General features: G+C 37.4%; 1 protein-coding gene and 2 long non-coding RNA genes across 7 annotated transcripts in view; 1 reads left to right on the top strand and 2 right to left on the bottom strand.

The window, feature by feature from the left end:
• Window positions 1-12,932, bottom strand: part of LOC141350026 (uncharacterized) — a 413,142-nt gene that overhangs the window by 148,188 nt on the left and 252,022 nt on the right. The window lies entirely within an intron of this gene.
• The window catches only part of LOC129422195 (NLR family CARD domain-containing protein 3-like), a 113,332-nt gene that overhangs the window by 67,462 nt on the left and 32,938 nt on the right, over window positions 1-12,932 (top strand). The gene's annotated exons all lie outside the window — the stretch shown is intronic.
• On the bottom strand, window positions 9,460-10,982 carry LOC129450153 (uncharacterized). 2 transcript variants are annotated; one of them, XR_012357901.1, is made up of 2 exons: window positions 10,452-10,982; window positions 9,460-10,170 (listed from the first exon to the last, which is right to left on the bottom strand). It is a non-coding gene; the product is annotated as an uncharacterized lncRNA (long non-coding RNA). The 2 variants fall into 2 exon arrangements; XR_012357900.1 differs by having other exon boundaries at window positions 9,460-10,143.

Genomic DNA, 12,932 nt, shown 5'->3' with positions numbered 1-12,932 from the left:
TAAGACGAAGACATCAATGGTGGGTACGACCATGCACATGAGTGAAAAAATACAGCAGAGAAGAATGTCTATTTTAGCATTAGATTTCTTTTTTGAGCGTGAGAGCGTGACTGTCACGCCAGATGCGTGAGAGTTGGCTACCCTGCAATAGTCCAGTCTGGACAGGACAAGAGCCTGGACTAGGATTTGTGTAGCATGCTCAGGTAGGAAAGGTGTAATTTACCTAATGTTGTAGAGCAGGGGTGTCCAGACTTTTTTGTGTGGTGATCTACTTTGAAAATGATAAAGCTGACAAGATCTACCTGCTAAAAACACTGTTAATTTTTTTTTATAACACTTTTAATGCTTGTTAGGACTATACTGCATATATCTCTACATTGAATTTAGGGCTGTCACCATTATACTCTATTCTTTTTAGGAGTTAAACAAAATCCTTGAGTACATGTCGAATACTGCTTAAAATAGCGGAGATGCGGTTTAGTGAAACAAACTAGAAAAAACAACAGTATCAGAAGCATATAACTCAGCGCTATGCTGCCTCTCGCACTCTCTTTCTCTAACACACCGTGCGCGTGGATCGGCTCCTGCGTGAAGGCAAGAATGCACGTCCTGGTTAATTCCGAAAGTTAGACAGCTCTGAGCTGCAGCGGCCTGTCATAAGATTTATAAAAACACATTTGAGAAAAAAGACGCAGCAACTCAAAAAGACTTGAGTGTTTCACAATTACTCGAAGACCATAATGCCAATTTCGCACGTGGAGCAGCTAACTTATGTGCGATCTACTGGCATTGCCTTTGCGATCGACTGTTTATGACAAAAACAGTTTTAAAATGTAATATTTTAATTAAACACAACATAAAATTATACGTAGTAGTGCTCTTGGATAGTTGGCTTATTATTTTTTTAGGTTTAATTACACAGAATTCATGATAAATGAATGTATTTTATAAAATGTCATAAAACTGGGGCCCCCCTGGCACCATCTCATTTGAAAACCACTGTATTAGACACCCCTGTTGTAGAGGATAAATCTACAAGAGCGGGCGGTGCTGGCGACATGATCCGTGAAACTGAGCTCATTATCAATGACCACTCCCAGGTTTCTGGCTGTTCTGGAAGACGTAATGGCCGAAGAACTGAAAGATTGTCTTGAATCTTAGGGTCCGATGGTATGACAAGCAGTTCTGTCTTAGCGAGGTTTAGCTGGAGATAATGATCCTTCATGTGTGGGCCAACATGATCTTTTTTTTATCAGACAAAGTAAGACTTTCCAATTTAGCAAATGACACTGTCTATTTTCAATTTGCTGAACCCCATTCAATCATATAATTCACTACTAAATTACCTGCAGTACAGTCGATCCCTGGTCAAAACTCTTCTCAATCCGTCGACATCTATAATCATTCGGCTATGAGATTTTGGTTCAAAAAACATTTAAAATAGTTGTAATCCAGCAAGTCAATGTTCTGCTCATTTGTTCCACATCAGTGCCACTGCCGCTCAAAAAGGCCTCTCTCACCAGCAAATTCAAGCTCTCGGTCGTGATCAGGGCCCCTTTTTCCTCAAATGAAACAGTCTTCAGTTTTAGGTTTTGATTTCAAAGATGGACTTTATTGTTAGCGACATGAAGCCGTGAGGAGATCTTGCAAGATCTACTGGCTTCTCCTTGTACCATAGCTGATATATATAGCTGATATATATATATGTATGTTTTGGTTTCCTCCCCTCCATGCTTTAAACAATATGTTACTATTCAGGCTTTGTAATATGAAAAACCACATGACATCACTTTTGTAAGGGTCACTATACCATTTCTATACACTATACATTACCAATTACCAAATAATGCCACAGCACTTCGAACTATGGAAAATAAGCCCAAACATCTTTCCATTCTCTATTTGATTGGAATGTAAAAGTAAAAGACCTTAAGTTCCCCTTTATAAACAGTTTGTGTGCAATTGGTTCTGCACCTGCTGTTGGTTGTCACCATTATGTAGAATATATAATAAAATAAAGTAAGCAAAGAAACCCGAAAAACAAAAATTACTAAAGATAAAAACAAAAAGTAAAGCATGCATAATATGAAAAATTTGTTTCAATACAAATACAGCTTATTCCTCTTCTTCATCATCATCATCATCAAAGGTACTTGACTATTATCTACCAGTTGTAAATTCAATACTGTTTTGTAACGTAAGTCCTGATAACATTCTTGTTGATTTAAAATTTTTCCATTATCCTGATATTTTAACTTCCATTTGGTTTTCTAACAAGACACCTACACCTCATTTACCCGCTAACCTCTAATTAAAATTGATTTAGTGTATGTTGTTATGTATTTCTATTGGCTGCATCTAGTTGTTCTCCTAAGAGAAATTGATGCCTTATTGGCAATGTTCCCTCTAATTTTTTTCAGCACTGAGCAAATTCTTTTTTTTCTGAGCGCAAATTTTAGTACTGTGAGCAATTCGCAACCACACGACCTGCCGAAAATGACCACGAGCCTGCGTTAACTAAAGGAGATTTATAGAGATGACAGTGTAGCGTGTAACGGGGTTTAGTGTATACATACGTATAATGTTCAATGTGGGCCTGTGTATAAATCCCAATACATGTAATTAACACTCTCTTTGAATTTACCAGTTACCTGGGTTTAGCAGATTGAACCGTTCAACTCAAGCTGAAAATCAGTTCTCATATACTACAGTGCAAATAAATAAATAAATAAAATACTTAAAAGAGTAACACTGTTTCATTTTGTTTGTAATCCAAATTCATGATTCACTTAAATGACTCAGTTGGGTTGAATTCATGAATCAATTGTTTGTTCATTTAAATAGTTCAAATACTTCAGTTCAAAGTCAGTTTCCTTTAAAGAAAATCCAAGAAAATACGGAAAATTAAGATTCAGCGAATTCACGTCCAAGTAGTTGTCCGAAACAAAAAGGAAAAATATCCTCCTACTAGTTCTGATGACTTCAAAGCACAGTTCTGGTTGGCTCGCCTTTTTGTATACACCTTCAGTATATAGTTAATTGTCTCGCAAGTCCAAGATGGAGCAGGAGAACTTCACAGATGTTCGCAATTCTCACAAAAAAACAGCCTTGTAAAAACACAAGGCAGAACAGTAATTAATCTTCAATTCAACAGATTTATCAATAAGCATCATGTAAACATTTCAAATAACAACCTAACTCAGGGATTGAACATTTTGGTCCCGTACACATTGCATATTAATTCGGTTGTCACTTCACCTTTTAATGCTTAATCCTGTTCTGTACACACACAGTTCAGTAATTTACGGGACTCACAACCGCATTCTACAACCGAATTAACTCCCGCAAAATGCAGGTAGTGACAACCGAATTTACAAAAACTCTGCACAGTGTGTACATAACCGAACTGAACAACTAGTAGTTAATAAAGTGTTTAAACGTTCATCATAAACCGGACAGGTCTCTCTTCTGAAAAAATAAATGCTTAGAAGAGGAAGAAGTCTTCTGTATGTGCGGTTCAGAAAATGACAGAGACAGAAGCATTTGCTGACTAGTGTTGCCAGATCTTGCAGTAAAAAATACAGCGAACAAGAAAAATCCAATAATAAACCAAAATAAATCTAAATGCTTTACCTCAAAGATCAAAATATTAGGACCGGCCCCCTCACACTTTATTAACACCCCAAACTTGATCGCTTCATGAGCCAAAACGGTGTTTCCGTACAAAAAAGACGAGGATCTGGCAACACTGCAAAACCGCACGCTCCGTGCTGTGAAGCAGCCTCACAAAAGCGTAAAATACTCAACGCCAAGACGGAGGTTTATTGCAAAACAGAATGCTGTTATTATGTTGGTCAAAGCTGTGAGTGATAAGCACACGAGACGGCAGAACGTTGCTATGATTATTTCTGTGCCAATCATCAGATTTTCAGCAGTGAGTCTTGTTCCATACAGACATGAAACGAACATTTAGGGGATTCACTCCCGCATTTCAATGCGGTTGTCACTCCCGAAAGTTTGCAGTGTGTACGAGACCATTGACACTTAAAATGTTATTTTTTTAATCACATTTACGTTACTTGACTGTTAACTTTCAAATGTAAATAGCTTCAGCTTGTTCGTTATACCAACGGCCAATGTAAACAAACTAATAAAACTCATAGTTTGCTGCCAAATTTGCAACACTTATGCCATAATGTCAAGTTAATATTTAGAATATAACTCACCAAAGCATACATTTTAACTTCTTATTTAAAAGAAGAAGTTCATTCGCAGTGTTTTGATGCTCTGTGATTCTGCATCTGCCTCGGTTCTAATTCTATATTTTGCTCTCTCCTCACTCTAGCGACAGCTTTTCCAAGTTATCGCATCACTTCAGGAATCCAATAATTTGTTTTAAATCACTGTTTTGAATCACTTTTTCCTCTTAATAAATATTTTAGTTTCTTGTGATCGCCCTTGCAGCTGCTCATCTGACTCGCTCTCACTCTGTGCTCGTGCTGGCACCTGGGTGAACTGAATGCGCTGCTACCATTGGCTCATAAAAGTGTCTGTCACCGTAGCAAGATCAGCGATTGGTTGAAAGTTTCTTCTGCTTCTAGAACACTCGCCTTCTCTCTCTCTTAATTCTTTTACAACAGCAAATGCATCAATGTTTATGTGCGGTCTGAAAAATGTGCGTGGTCTGACAAATCTATTGCGCGGCCACTTTGACTGGCCTGCGCGCAGCTTAGAGGGAACATTGCTTATTGGTAAACTTAATAATCCATTTTGATTGTATTACTGTACATCATTTATTCTATATTTTCATTGTATATGTTGCTATGATTTGATTATAATATTCTTCTAATATCCTTTCTCTTCTCACTTTTACACTAAAGCTAGACTCTTTGATGTCTTCATGATAGATCTAGGTTTTTTATAGTTGATTCGTTCAAGCTTCCTGTTATAAAGCATTTCCTATTGAATTTTCCTAAGTCTATAATTCCATAAGGTTTACATTTTCTTGTACTGTATCATTTTGAAATCTCTATCCTTCCTTTTTCTATTTTTAATGTTTTGTTAATATACTACCATCAGTGTTGGGAAAGTTACTTCCAAAGTGTAATAAGTTATATATTACAAATTACTGTCATTTGAAAGTAATTAGTTATATTACAATATTACTGTCTCTGGACTAGGGCTGCACGATTAATCGAAAAATAACCGAAACCGAAATTCAGAAACGTTAACCGACCCTATTTTATCATGTCGGTTATTTCGGTTTTTAATCCTGTTAATACTTTCCCTTTACAACTACGGCGTGTGAGGTTACGTGGCTCCGCCCCGTCCAGTCAGTTGCATAGAGACACATGGAGGAGAACTCAAACACTGTGTTAACTAAGCAGATCATTTAGTGCCAAAGAAATATGAAGTAGTCGCGCGTGTGCGGGCCGCGTGATAAAACTACGGAATGCGCGATCGGGTTTTTACCGCAAATTTGCATGACGCGTAAAAGTTTTATGTCACCTTGCGCTCAGTTGAATCTACCGATAAGTCTACGCAGCCCAGCGTAAACACATAACTCAGAACGGCGAGAAGACGCTGGAGCGCCCGCGCATGTTAAATAGACATGGCAGGATGAGAGAGAGAGAGAGAGAACTTCTAGTCTACATTAACACCAGAAACATTATAGATGAGAGTAAAGGTCTTGTATAGCAGTGCCCAGTTAAAGGGCCATTTCACCGATAGGAACATTAATCTTTATGGAAAGTGAGTCATATTTGTAGTCAAAATGTAACATAAATGTAGAATTGTGTGCCTATTTGACCGAGAAAAGACAAAATGTGACTTTAGAGCACATTTGTATGAAAAACTACAACTGCCACTATGCACCACAATGCACAGCACTGCAAGCCACTCCCATTAATCGGAACACGGCTCAGATATGATATTGTGTACATAAATGCCACGTTAGTAAAACAAAGAAAATAGCCATCACCACTGTGTCTGACAGACACCAATCATGACTTACTTTTAAACGTGATGTTACATTATGGTACACACAATAACACTCTGGCCTGGTGTGTAGCAAAGTCTTATTCAAACAGTAACGTGCGGTTTCAGATCCGCAGTACAAATGTCTTTTCAATTAGTTAAAAAAGGGCATGCATTTTAAATGTTTATTTAGTTTTACCAATTTTCTTTTTGTCTCTTGTTTACTGTAATTAAATCTGTGTAATATCAGCCTCACTGCTCTCACAAATAGACATATAAAACACCGCTCAGATATGCTATTGTGTATATAAATGCCACCTTAGTATTAGTATAACAAAGAAAAAAGAAACACTCACTTTAGTCAGACGTCCGTTTTTACCATGCATCCTCCACACAAACGTGTCCCCTGCATAATATCTCCACATACGCGCTGCCTCAGCTCTTGGAGCTTGTGCTCGTAAACCGAAACACGTGTTTGAAATAAGCACGCGACCAGAAACATTAACAAAACAAACGTTCATATCCTTATCTGATCCAGAAATCTTAAACCGAAAGCACACAGCGCGAGTCTGTCCAAGCTCATATACTCCGCAGCGCGTTTGCTCGTCAAAGCCGAAGCAAACGCGTATGTGAAATAAACATGTCCAAATGCGGGCAAAGTTGCTCTCTTGTCTCGAAACCTTCACCAAACGAACGTCCATATCCTTATCTGATGCAGAAATGTTATAAAGAAGCCACACAGCGAGAGAACAGGCAAGCTTCTCTACGCAGCAGAGGCCGATGGTTGCGGTGTCTTCCCCCGGCTCCTCTACCCAGCCGACGCCCAGGCTCCAGCTTCTCCTCGGGCTTCTGTTCCTCCATCTGCCTGAGCTCTTTGCTGTATTGTGGCTCATAAAGGTGCAATGAACAGCGGATTAGAGCATCACGCTTGCGAAATCACCCTCTTCTATATTATATTGATTAACTTCTACTGTTATTGTAACATGAAGTCTGACTCGCTCCACAACTTCTGTTTAGCTTAGCTTAGCATAAAGATGGCGGCTGATCGTTTTTTCCCGTCTGTGTTCGTATATTTTCGTAAGTCCCACCCACTGATCTGTAATTGGTCTGAAGCGTGAGTGGGTCCCACCCATAGCCCCCACCTTGGAAAAATGAGGAATGAGTGTCTGTAGTCTTTCACACTCAATAGAGATACAGGATTTCCTTCTTTCAATGACGCAAAATGACGATTTTTACATCATTGAAAGAAGGAAGTGCCTCACTGAAATTAGTATTTCTCCACTCTCAGGAGAAACTAAGGGAATGATGCACGACCATTCAAAAACATGACTGGGGTTCTAACGGTACAAAGCTTAATGCAAATGGGTGAAGTTTCCCTTTAAGGAAAACTGAATAGAAGACAAGAAACCTGTAAAGGATACAATGTGTATTACCCTGCCACTCATCTCATTATCTGGATATAACGTATTGTGTATGGCTAGAATTAGGCATGTGGGTCGTATGAATCTTTGGTTCATAAGTTCCTATTCTGAAAGTTGAATCAATTGTGCATAATAACATGTGCAGCAACTGCATATGGTCAAGTTTATTTAGTATTTTTCAGTAATGCAGTTATTTTGGGGGGAAATGTGAATAATTGCATTGCAGGCTGATTTAAGTTGTGCTCTAAATTTTATGCTTGTGATCCTTAAATTTTCAGTCAGAGTGAACAGTACTCCTAATGACAAAAAAGTTAGTCTGAAGCCCTGAGGTACTAGACTTAAAAAAAAATAGTTAGTTATTTATTTTCTACTTTTTCTTTAGGAAATTTGCAGTATAGAGTAAACTAAAATGTTTTCATTTCAAGCAATGTGTGCTTTGATTTCAGTTGAAGTCAAAATATTAAATAAATAACCTTAACAACTAATACTTTCCTCTTCACTTAATTCTTTTAAAATCACAAAGATAACAACAAATGCCCTTTCAATAGAAAAATATATCCCACCTTTAATATCTGAGCATATTTAAAATACAAACCTTGTCAGCGAACTATGAGGCAAAAAATAGTAATAATCGGTCATTAATCGTAACCGATGTCAAATGTTAAATTAACCGAGGTTTTGATTTTAGGTCAATTCGTTCAGCCCTACTCTGAACTGTAATGAGTTACACTACTTTTGCGTTACTTTTGAGTTACTTTCATCAAAATAACAGAAGTATGACTTGGCATTATAAAATGTTAAAATGTAGTTTATTGCTGCTTATAAATCTAGAAGTTATGTGTTGGCCCTTGAGCTTTGAATAGGCACAGTGAAGACTTATGGCAAAATACAGTAACAATCACTGTCACAATCATAAACATAGACAAATGATCTGGTAAAAGTCTGGTAAATGATGCTTCACATACCAAACACAATAGAGCTGAGCCCACTATAATGCAACCTATAGACTAATAACATGGCAAGACAAGCACGCACCTCTTTTCATTTCTGTTCTTTAATTCACTTTTAATTCAGATTCACAGCACAAATCTGGCATGAACTGGGTTGATGTAGTACCTGTAAGAAGTACCGTAAAGAATTAATTATAGAAAGATGACAACGAGAGCGCTGCAGTGATGGCTTCATTTACTTTGTATTTACTCAGAATGAATATGAAAACGCATACATTACACAACCTGATCATATTCAATTATATTCATTACACAATGCACATTTATCTCACTGTTTTTCAACAAAACTGCATTATATTACAGCATCAATACATATTTGTATCATTGCTTTTTACTGTAGTGACCAGAAATATAAACATAAGTGACTTTTAACACTTTTCATTACAATAGAAAGATGAAGAAAGTATAATTAGACAATTTAAACAACTCTTTCTTCTTTTTACATGCTCTTTGCAAGAAAAGCTGAATATTCTGAAATGTACACATAAGCATCAAAAACGCACAACATTACTATTTCCTCTTAAATTGAGGTAACACAATTAAATGGACAATATCCATACAGCTGATATCTTAACCACATGGTCATTTCTAAAAGCTGTTATATCTCACATGTTTCATAAAATTAATCACACATCCAAGATTAATTAAACTTCATATAATGCATAACCCACACCTGAAACAATATAACCAACTTTTTTATATACACAACATCATCAATATTGCGACTATTTATAGCAAATGGCGGCGCTCGCGTTGAACACGAGGTACCCGTATTACATGTGCTCTTGCCTGCTAACTCATGACACACTTTCAATATAGTAACATACACGGTTTTCAACACAATCAAACAATCCGTATTTCATTAAATAGTGTTCATTTTCACATAAAAGTGTATTAATTTGCAACTACCTGTAAGAAGTACCGTAAAGAATTAATTATGGAAAGATGACAACGAGAGCGCTGCAGTGATGGCTTCGTTTACTTTTGTATTTACTCGGAATGAAGCGCATCGCGGGCGCATCCCCTACTGAAGCGTGCGATGACGTCATCACCAATGTTCCCTCTAATTTTTTTCAGCACTGAGCAAATTCTTTTTTTTCTGAGCGCACATTTTAGTACTGTGGGGCAATTCGCAACCACACGACCTGCGGAAAATGACCACGAGCCTGCGTTAACTAAAGGAGATTCATAGAGATGACAGTGTAGCGTGTAATAGGGTTTAGTGTATACACACGTATAATGTTCAATGTGGGCCTGTGTATAAATCCCAATACATGTAATTAACACTCTCTTTGAATTTACCAGTTACCTGGGTTTAGCAGATTGAACTGTTCAACTCAAGCTGAAAATCAGTTCTCTTATACCACAGAGCAAATAAATAAATAAATAAATAAATAAAATACTTGTAAAAGAGTAACACTGTTTCATTTTGTTTGTAATCCAAATTCATGATTCACTTAAATGACTCAGTTGGGTTGAATTCATGAATCAATTGTTTGTTCCTTTAAAAAGTTCAAATAGTTCAGTTCAAAGTCAGTGTCCTTTGAAGAAAATCCAAGAAAATACGGAAAATTAAGTTTCAGCGAATTCACGTCCAAATAGTTGTCCGAAACAAAAATGAAAAATATCCTCCTACCAGTTCTGATGACTTCAAAGCACAGTTCTGGTTGGCTCGCCTTTTTGTATACACCTTCAGTATATAGTTAATTGTCTCGCAAGTCCAAGATGGAGCAGGGCTCGAACAAAGCAGAGCAGTAATTAATCTTCAATTCAACAGATTTATCAATAAGCATCATGTAAACATTTCAAATAACAACCTAACTCAGGGTTTCAACACTTATTGAACATATTGACACTTAAAATGTTATTTTTTAATCACATTTACGTTACTTGACTGTTAAGTTAACTTTCAAATGTAAATAGCTTCAGCTCGTTTGTTATATACCAACGGCCAATGTAAACAAACTAATAAAACTCATAGTTTGCTGCCAAATTTGCAACACTTATGCCATAATGTCAAGTTAACATTTAGAATATAACTCACCAAAGCGTAAATTTTAACTTCTTATTTAAAAGAAGAAGTTCATTAGCAGTGTTTTGATGCTCTGTGATTCTGCATCTGCCTCCGTTCTAGCTCTATATTTTGCTCTCTCCTCACTCTTGCGACAGCTTTTCCAAGTTATCGCATCACTTCAGGAATCCAATCATTTGTTTTAAATCACTGTTTTGAATCACTTTTTCCTCTTAATAAATATTTTAGTTTCGTGAGATCGCCCCGTGCAGCTGCTCATCTGACTCGCTCTAACTCTGTGCTCGTGCTGGCACCTGGGTGAACTGAATGCGCTGCTACCATTGGCTCATAAAAGTGTCTGTCACCGTAGCAAGATCAGCGATTGGTTGAAAGTTTCTTCTGCTTCTAGAACACTCGCCTTCTCTCTCTCTTAATTCTTTTACAACAGCTAATGCATCAATGTTTATGTGCGGTGTGAAAAATGTGCGCGGTCTGACAAATCTATTGCGCGGCCACTTTGACTGGCCTGCGCATCCGCGCACGCGCGCAGCTTAGAGGGAACATTGGTCATCACGCAGGTACGTTAAAGGAGAATAATTAATCCAATAAATACGTTAAATTAAACACTTTTTATGTGAAGTACAAATTGAAAATAAACACTATTTATGAATATAAGAAAAATAAAATGTAACACTTTTTATAATGCATTTAAAGGGAATGTAAACAAATAAAATGTAAACTCTTTCAATATAAATCACTTAAATTCAATAGATCACACTCAATATCATCACTGATATTCAATACATTTAAAGGGAATGTAAACCAAGAAAATGTAAACTTGTTCAAAAACAGCACTTGTGTAAACTTATTCAATAACATCATATAAGTGTTAACTCATTCAAAATCAATCACTTAAATTCAATATATCACACTCTCCCCTCCATGAAAAGATGTTGTCCCGACATCAAATTATTAAGTCACAGATATGCTCAATTCACAGTGTTTAACCTCTTTAAACTTTACCCAGCAGGTGTCTACAAAATCAGACATTACAACATGGTCGTTACATGTTACATGTACATTCACACTTTTTTCAGCATATGTTCCCCATTGTGATATTGCTCATTTCACTTTACAAGAGTCCTTATTTGTCAATATATGAGGCACTTGTTTGTAAATAGTCCCATGAGGTAGTTCTAGAAAAATAGGGAATCATTTGCAAACTACCAACAAGTCTCTGTTAGGAAGGAAAAACAGTCCATTCATTTGCGTCAGCAAGATAAAATATGGCAAAGAGTCCTTCACAGGAAAAATTATTCAAACCGTGTCAATAAAAGGAAAATCTCAGAATGATTTGAAGTGTCCACAGTTTTAAAACTGCACAACAGTCCATTACTTTCCAAGATCTGATAACAGTCCATTGTTTTTGTTTTGCAATAGTCTCTCACTATAGTTATAAACAGTCCCTGTGTAATGTTCTGTATAGTGACATTTCATGCCTTCAACACAGACCATACAGTTACCAAATAAAGGGGAGAAATGTATGTGGTAGTGCAATTCAAAGTTAATAGCACACATATGTGGGCTGGGGGTAACAAAGGGGTGTTGATGACCAGGGTGTCACAGCGATCATCCCACTAGATGCAAAGCGTGGGTAGTGGTTGTTGCCAGTTATCTGCACATTGTAGCATGATGGGAACCCAAGATTGTCGTAGGTAAACTTTTTAGGTGGCCGTCGATTTCTCCTGGTTAACTGGTACCCATTTTCCTCCTGAGAGGTCCCGTCTCTGGACCCAGGTGCTGCAGCTGCTTCCATAACAGGTAAGTCTTGTTGCATAAGGTCAACAGCTGGTTCATTTTCATTAAGCTCTTTTCTTATTTCAGGTGCCGACTCTGGAAGATCGATTTCTAGCTCGGCTGGAAGAGATTGTGGCCTTGGTTCTACCACTGGAGAGTTAGATCGAGGCTCAGAAGTTACTGATGGTTGTGATAACACATTTCTGTTTTTTTGCTGGTGGTCTGATCTGAAATGGTTCCACTTGGAAGTAGTACTCATCCTCTTCACTTTCATTATCATACTCTGATTCACATTCTCTTCCCCGGACAGGTTGAGTTTGGCTTTTTCTTAGTTGATGTTTTTGCTTTGATTGGGTACTTGGAGTTGGCGTGATATCCAGAGGTAAGTAATCACAGGGAAGAAGAAGATTACGGTGGAGAACTCGTGATCGACCTTTACTCTGCTCAGGCTTTACTTCATAAATTGGTACATCCTCAGCAACTTGTCGTAGAACAACATGAACCTCGTTCTCCCAGTAATTTCGCAGTTTTCCCGTCCCTCCCCTTGGAGTCAAGTTTTTCAAGAGAACCCTACTCCCTGGATTGAGGTTTGTGCATCTCACTTTGAGGTCATAGTTCTTTTTGTTCCTTTCAGCACACTTGTTTGCATGTTCTCTTGCTATTTCACAAGCCTCTTTCATTTCTTTTGTCCACCGTTCCATATACTCACTGTGACTT

The sequence above is a fragment of the Misgurnus anguillicaudatus genome, chromosome 16 (assembly GCF_027580225.2).
Source record: "Misgurnus anguillicaudatus chromosome 16, ASM2758022v2, whole genome shotgun sequence".
NCBI classification, from domain to species: Eukaryota; Metazoa; Chordata; class Actinopteri; order Cypriniformes; family Cobitidae; genus Misgurnus; species Misgurnus anguillicaudatus.
Note: the sequence above shows the minus strand (reverse complement) of the source record. Positions and strands in the feature narration are given on the sequence as shown.